The sequence below is a fragment of the Oncorhynchus gorbuscha genome, linkage group LG03 (assembly GCF_021184085.1).
Source record: "Oncorhynchus gorbuscha isolate QuinsamMale2020 ecotype Even-year linkage group LG03, OgorEven_v1.0, whole genome shotgun sequence".
Classification (NCBI taxonomy): domain Eukaryota; kingdom Metazoa; phylum Chordata; class Actinopteri; order Salmoniformes; family Salmonidae; genus Oncorhynchus; species Oncorhynchus gorbuscha.
The window spans coordinates 50,376,046-50,383,510 of NC_060175.1; the positions used below are offsets into that span (position 1 = coordinate 50,376,046).

Below are 7,465 nucleotides of genomic sequence, written 5' to 3' on the forward strand. Positions count from 1 at the left end.
CTCTGTCAGAGTGACCATCAGGTTCTAGGACACCTCCCTGACCAAGGCCCTTCCCCCCCGATTGCTCAGTTTGGCCGGGCGGCCAGCTTTAGGGAGAGTCTTGGTGGTTCCAAACTTCTTCCATTTAAGAATAATGGAGGCCACTGTGTTCTTGGGGACCTTCAATGCTGCAGACATTTTTTGGTACCCTTCCCCAGATCTGTGAAGACACAATCTTGTCTCGGGGCTCTATGGACAATTCCTTCGACCTCGTGGCTTGGTTTTTGCTCTGACACGCACCGTCAACTGTGGTACTATATATAGACAGGTGTGTGCCTTTCCAAATAATGTCCAATCAATTGAATTTAGCACAGGTGGACTCCAATCAAGTTGCAGAAACATTTCAAGGATGATCAATGGAAACAGAATGCACCCAAGCTCAATATAGAGTCTCATTGTAAAGGGTCTGACTACTTATGTAAATAAGTGATATATATATAATACAAATGGGGCAAAAAAGTATTTAGTCAGCCACCAATTGTGCAAGTCCTCCCACGTAAAAAGATGCTAGGCCTGTAATAAATATTTTCGACCATAATTTGCAAATAAATTCATTTAAAAAATCTTACAATGTGATTTTCTGGATTTCTTTTTCTCATTTTGTCTGTCATAGTTGAAATGTACCTATGATGAAAATTACAGGCCTCTCATCTTTTTAAGTGGGAGAACGTGCACAATTGGTGGCTGACTAAATACGTTTTTTTGTATGTATGTATGTATGTATGTATGTATGTATGTATGTATGTATGTATGTATGTATGTATGCATGTATGTATGTATGTATGTATGTATGTATACACATACATACATCCATACATTTGCTAAAATGTCTAAAAACCAGTTTTCACTTTGTCATTATGGGGTATTGTGTGTGTGTGTGTATATTGATGCGTAAAAACATTATTTCATCCATTTTAAAACAAGGCTGTAACGTAACAAAATGTGGAAAGGGGTCTGAATACTTTCCGAATGCACTGTATATCGACCTTGAAAAACACAGAGACAAAGTATTGAGTCAGAGGAGAGCAGAAAGAAGGGACCAAGGCCACCCCTCAACAGGGACACAAGGCATAGGAAAACCTTGGCCAACCTGTAGGAGTGTCTGTAGTCTTATTCCCAGCCAAGAAGGTGCTGCTCAATACAGTGATTCCACTGCATGCATATGCAACGTGAAATAGTTGACATCGGCTATATGTGCATATCACGACATGTGACCACTTCAACCTACTTGTGAGACACACAGGCGAGTAGTAGTAGTATAGTGAAACAGAAAATTACTGAAATATCTAGATCAATACTCCACAACAGTCTGGATCATAGCAGGCATCCTTTGGTGTTTTCAAATGTCACATTCATAGAAAGTCTCACCACTAGGAACAGTGTTGTGTGGGATCCCTCCCTTTACCCATGCGGATCCTGCCCGTGGAACCCTGGGTCGGAGAAACCCACTCGTGGGTCTGACCCCATACACACACACATAAATATATATATATATATATATATGTATATACATCACACACACACATCACAAAAGATTGGAACCATGCCAATTGTGACCCGTTTATTTAAAAGAAAAAACTTCTGCAATCCTTTCAATCTCCAAAATACGTCTCACATCTCAGATGCCCTTGAGATTTGACAAGTCAGCTCTATGGCAAAAAAAGAATGTGTGAGAAATATGTATGGAAGATGTACATATTTGAATATGAGAGGTGTTAAGATTTGCACAAGCATTTGCTTTCTTTATGAGTAGATTGAGTGAAACATTACTTTCAGGCATAGTCACTACGCTCTACACTCCTACACACATGCAAAGTTTTCACATCTAATGCAAACCAACAGTACTACAGAGAGTGTAGTTTGCAGCCGTAGACACGTTGAAATGGCACAATTGTCTACTGCCCTTTCATTATTACTTTTCCATTCTAGTATATAAGTGAACTGATTTTACCTCCTTTCAATGGATTATTGATGATAAGCAGGTGAAACTAAAGTAATTAGGTCTCAGGTGGGCATCCACCAAAACAACAGAACCTGTATGATGTACAGTATAACATGAAATATACATAAATACTCAATTGTAGACAAACAACTGGCAACAAAATAAGCACTAATGATTTCCCCAAAAATCATTGCACTGAAAAGTGAAAATAATCACATCCATTTGAAAATTGTACCAAAAAAAAATGTACTAACTTTTTATCATGCAACAATAATTATTTCATTATGTATAGTTAATTGATAGAAATTGCACACTTCCTTTCTTCCCCCTGTTGCCAGTGACATTATGTCACCCTCCCTTTTTTATGGACAGATGACAGAGGAAGACAGTAATTAATGGTTGAATTAGTTAATGGCCGTCCTGAGCGTGTGCAGTCTCCATGGAAACAGAGGAGCTGCTCGGTTCTCACCTGAAGCCGTCCACTCCCTGACCAATGGCCTGGCAGCCTGGCATGGAGAGCACAGTGTGCCAGGGGCACGGCGCAGAGAGACAACAGCTGCCTGGGCACCCCACAGGGAGTGGGACAACACTAACCTTTACCCTGCAAATATTGTCCTGCTTTCCTTTGTTACCCATTCCATTAGAACAGAATAGCTCACTAATAAAACACTGTAGGTATACTAGTCATACTTGTGCTGCTTACAATCCTACTATTCATTCCCTCATCCTTTCGTGTCCATGTACCACCAATTTTTCATGTAAACTTGCATGAGTCACATGACAAACTCATGATGTGAATGTTCCAACAGTGAGGTGATGATATTTAAATACACAAGTTACATAGGGAAAGTTATCCAAAAGTGGTACCACTTCACATTACAATAACTCTGTATAAAACAATAATGACAGGGCAAATACCCTAATACCAGCCCTAATCTGGAAACTCTATGTAGTGTGAATGCTCATTCCCACCAAAATAACTGTTCTTATCTTTGAGCTGCTAGCGAGGGCACAGTCAGTTTACAGGCCTTCCGTACCCAGCACTGGGTATTTCAGCGTGTCCACAAAATACTGAGCAGTCAGATGAAAGAGCAAGCCCGCCCACTCTGGGATGAGAGTCCTCCTCAGACTGAATACATGAGTGACTGATTACTTTCTCACCAATTTAGCCTCAATTCTCATTACACACAGAGGACCCAAAACACAAGCCTGTGTATGTACTAAAAAGGCCAAACTGAAAATAAGGACTATAAGAAAATAACACAGAAGTGCATTACGGATTGGACAGGAATTCAAGGAGGCTAAGTAATAAAACTGCATAGGACTACCCTGTCTTGATTTGAATACTTTTTTCAGACTGAATTTTTCCAGTTGCAATAGAGGGCAGGGAAAGCACTGTAGTTTTATCTGACATAAAGCAGTCTGAGAGGACACTGTTAGTGTGTTCCTGTCAGACAGGAGAAGAAAGGCTGGGGCTCTCTGGACACTGGCTGTATACAACACCAGAGCTGGAAAGTATCAAAGAAAGTTCACCCTGTGCTTTTTAAACCTGGGTCAGCATTTGCGAAGGTCCATTTCTGCATAAGTGAGCACACAAACCCCAGTGCTTGTTCAAATAGTCTGCAGCTCTCTCTCAGGCAGCTCATGACAACAGCCCAGCAGCAGCATTGTTTGATCTTCAATGTTTTCCTTAATCTGGGTTGTCAAGGTTCGCTTGTTCAAGGCTGTTTACTTTACTTCTCCTACAAAAAGTGTTTTTTCCCCTCAGACAATGACTAATCCAAAGAGCAAGAAAGAGGGAGCTCTGCCAACGATAGATGTTAAAGCTGCGGTTGCCTTTTATTTTTTGATGGTTTTAGCTCCAATAGCGCACCAGCTGCAGGTTTGGTTTGTGCCCTTATTGTGAGGAAAATGTAGATCTAACTGCTTTGTGCTTGTTATGTTCCCTCCTATTTTAGGGAAACAATCATGGTCTATATATACGAAATTATTAAAATATCATATACACCCTGTGTGCAAGTTACAGTGTGTTATTTTATTTGCAATAATAGTGATTTAATATAGTTCAAGATGTAAATAATAGAACATAAAATAAATAGAATAATAAATAGAATAACTGAACACACTTGCCATTATAAAGTGCAACCAAAATATGTTTCAATTCATCTGTTAGTGCAACACTTAGCACTACCTTGTAAAAAAAAACTCGGAACACTACCGTTTGATATGGTCTTTGCTGTACAGGCACCACTACAATAACAAACGTGTCATTTATCAAAGTTCATTGCTCTACTTTCAACGTGGAATATATTCTTGCACAAAAATATGACTATAATCTCCTACAACCCAATCAAAAAAAGTTATGTAAAACGTTCATCCTCCAACAGGTAAGCACTAACAACTCAAAGTGGGATGGTAATTGTAACAAATAAGAAAAGTCTACAAAAGATGTCCCCTGTATATAGAGATGCTTAAAGTATAAAAAGAGTATTCAATACCATTGCAGTGCACTAGACCACAATAATGTTATTACACTGTAGGAGTGGTATTGTCTATGCAAGTGCTACAGTAACTATCAAATCGTGGTATACATTAGGTTATGTCAACGTACATAACTGAACTATCAAACACGGTGCTTCCTACTGTAACCATAAGAAATTATAATGTGTCAAAATCTATGAAATTACGGAATTTCAATCGTCAGAGTCACAGCTATACAGTGAGTCTGGTCCGTCCTGCAGTTTGTGGAAGGTAGCACGTGGGGAAAAGTCCCTGAACCCTGATTTTGGTCCAAAGAAATCACGGCACTCAAACTTCCTCTCTACATTCAAAAAGCTCATGTTGAGTTAAAGTGTAAACACATAGTTGACCAAGAGCATGGTTTCACAAAGTATAACTTGCACTTCTTACATACTCTTGAGATTGTTAAACATAAAATTCACCCGGGGTAACAAACATGAGAAAATAAAGAGGGCAACTACCGACCAAACTTCTAGAAAAGTAGAAGATGCGGTATCTCGTCTTCGAATACTATCATTGGGCATTTCAAAAGGTATACGCTGCTTACAGCGATACAACAAGACATCGAGCAGTATTTCAGCTCTCGTGTAATATTATTGGTGTTGTTTATTTGTTTATTTCGCCATAGAAACAATACAACACAAAAAACAGTCGCAAACAAAGGCAAACTCCATGTGAGCGAGCTGAAATAGTAGAGGCAATGAGTAACGAGAGAACATTATAATATGATCAACTTACCGGAATCGACAATGGTAGGTGGACGCAGTAGACAATTCTGTGCTAGAGATAATGAACTGTACACGCGATCTTGTGTACCAAGAAAGCATGCAACAACCACACTGTAAATACTAACAATATTACTCCGCTTGGGGGGACTAACTTTAACTACGAGAAGATATCTCTGCTGCATTCACGGAGAGCGCCGTTACAGGGAGAATAATCTAGAGTTTCACAACACCTTCTGTCTCAAATACGAGAGCGAGCTCCTACTAATGTTAATACAATTTAATGCGCTATAAAAGAAAACGGAATCGCGGATTTGGATGTTGTTATTTTCTGATGTTCCGAGTCCGTGACGTCATATCCACCTGCTGGGTAAACAATATTCATTGCAGATCTTCACAGAATTTGAACAGAACTGAAGTCACATTCGTTGCCAGTTACACAGAAACCAAGTCCAATAATGCAATTTTGCTGGGAGATTATGGATTATCTTTAGCAGAAAGGGTCGACACCAGCGGATTGTCATAAAGTAAAAATGTCTAGTTGTAAACTATCTCATTACAATTGAGGCAGAAAAAGCTTTCTTTTCTTTTTTTTCTGCGCTTTGTCCAATGAAAGGAGGGAGATCGAGGGGTGAAAGTTCGACAGAGGGACAAACTTGAATGAATGCAAGCAAACGTTCAAGTGTCCTATGTCTCGGCCTCAACTTTGTTGGAAACTATTTTGTAGTGGCAGACGTCTTCCCCTATATTATAAAGTGCATTATTAGTTACTTCCTCTAAATAACTGGTATAAGCCTATGAAAACAGACTTTTCCCTGTTCCAGCCCTCTTTACTGTCACTGAAGGTGTTCAGACATTATGGCAGTAATTAAAAGTCTGTCATTTGCCCCCTACAGAAAATAATTATCACAGGTCGGTCCAATAGTCCAGTTAACACTCGTTGAAAAGCAACATTAATTTAACCTCAAGAGAAAATATTTGAAGTCTCTGTGTCCTTGATCAAGGTCTGAAAAGCACTGTTCATTTCATTACAAATGACAGTAAATTTATCATGGCTGTATCTAAAATGCCCAGCATGGCTGATGGGTTTTCTTGGAAAGTCTGTTTCTTTGGTATAGAGCGCCACCCTCTGACAGCAGTTGAAGCCAGTACCATCTCATTGTTCCTATGATAAAACAGTAAACACTTTGATTATTAATGAAAGTGATAATTACTTTAATAATCAAATGTGTAAATTGTAACAGTCACACAATTACTCCATCACATATAAATTATGAAACATTTAGACATGCCTTCAACCTGTACAGCTCTCTGCAGCTGAAAATGAAAAGGCCTACAATTAAGCCTAAAGTCAAATGATAGTTGAATAATCCTGAAAAAACACAAAGCCATAGAGTAAAGAGAACTGATGACATATTAGAGGCTCATTGTTAGCACAGTTGAAGACATCCGGTGATGGTGGATGGTGGGGGCCACTGTTCCATATTCTCCTCGTAAAGAAGTTGAGGAGAAACAAGCAGCCCTAAGGCGTGGGAGAGAGACATCAATCACGGTATGGCCCTTAGCTTGACCAGACCACGGTGTTGTGTTTAATGGTCCTCTGCTCTGCTCTCACACAGCCACAGAAACATGCAGGTGTGGGATTTGTGTTTAGTCCAGGTGAAGTCCAAACCACGCAGTCAGTCACAAGATTTTAAATTAGATAGAAAATGTTGTCAATTCAATAAAATGTGCAGCAGATCCAGTCAATGCAGAAAACAAACAACAAAAGACAATATTAGTTGTAACAAATGTACAGTAATTTACACCCAAAACACAAACAAAAGGAATACAGAGAAGAATATCTATGGATACCCCTAAACACCGGGGAATAGGAAATGATCTACATTAACTATTCCAACATAGGACATTAAAAATAAAATGACATCACTTGAAATAAATATTTTGCTCTGGAAATAAACATGTATTGTTCCTGAAAACAAAACCTGCCTGATCAATCAGACAATGTTTGTAATGAAATGAATCAAGTTTTTAAAGTGATTATAAGATGCACTCTCCTGGAACAGGAATTATGTATAAATATAGTTATTTATTTTGCATAGTTTTCCACACTTTGAGCATGTCCACAGTTTGATGTACATTATAGGACTGTAATGCATACATTTATAGTAACAATGGCACCCCTCTCTCTTTGCAACTTCAAAGCAGTAATCACACAATACACACACAAAATGTAATT

General features: G+C 38.9%; 1 protein-coding gene across 1 annotated transcript in view; it reads right to left on the bottom strand.

The window, feature by feature from the left end:
• Positions 1 to 5,607, bottom strand: part of foxp1b (forkhead box P1b) — a 229,434-nt gene extending 223,827 nt beyond the window's left edge. The window contains exon 1 of the mRNA XM_046342800.1: positions 5,240 to 5,607. The gene's annotated coding sequence lies outside the window, so the exon portion shown is untranslated. The remainder of the gene's footprint in view (positions 1 to 5,239) is intronic.
• Between the last annotated feature and the right edge of the window lie 1,858 nt (positions 5,608 to 7,465).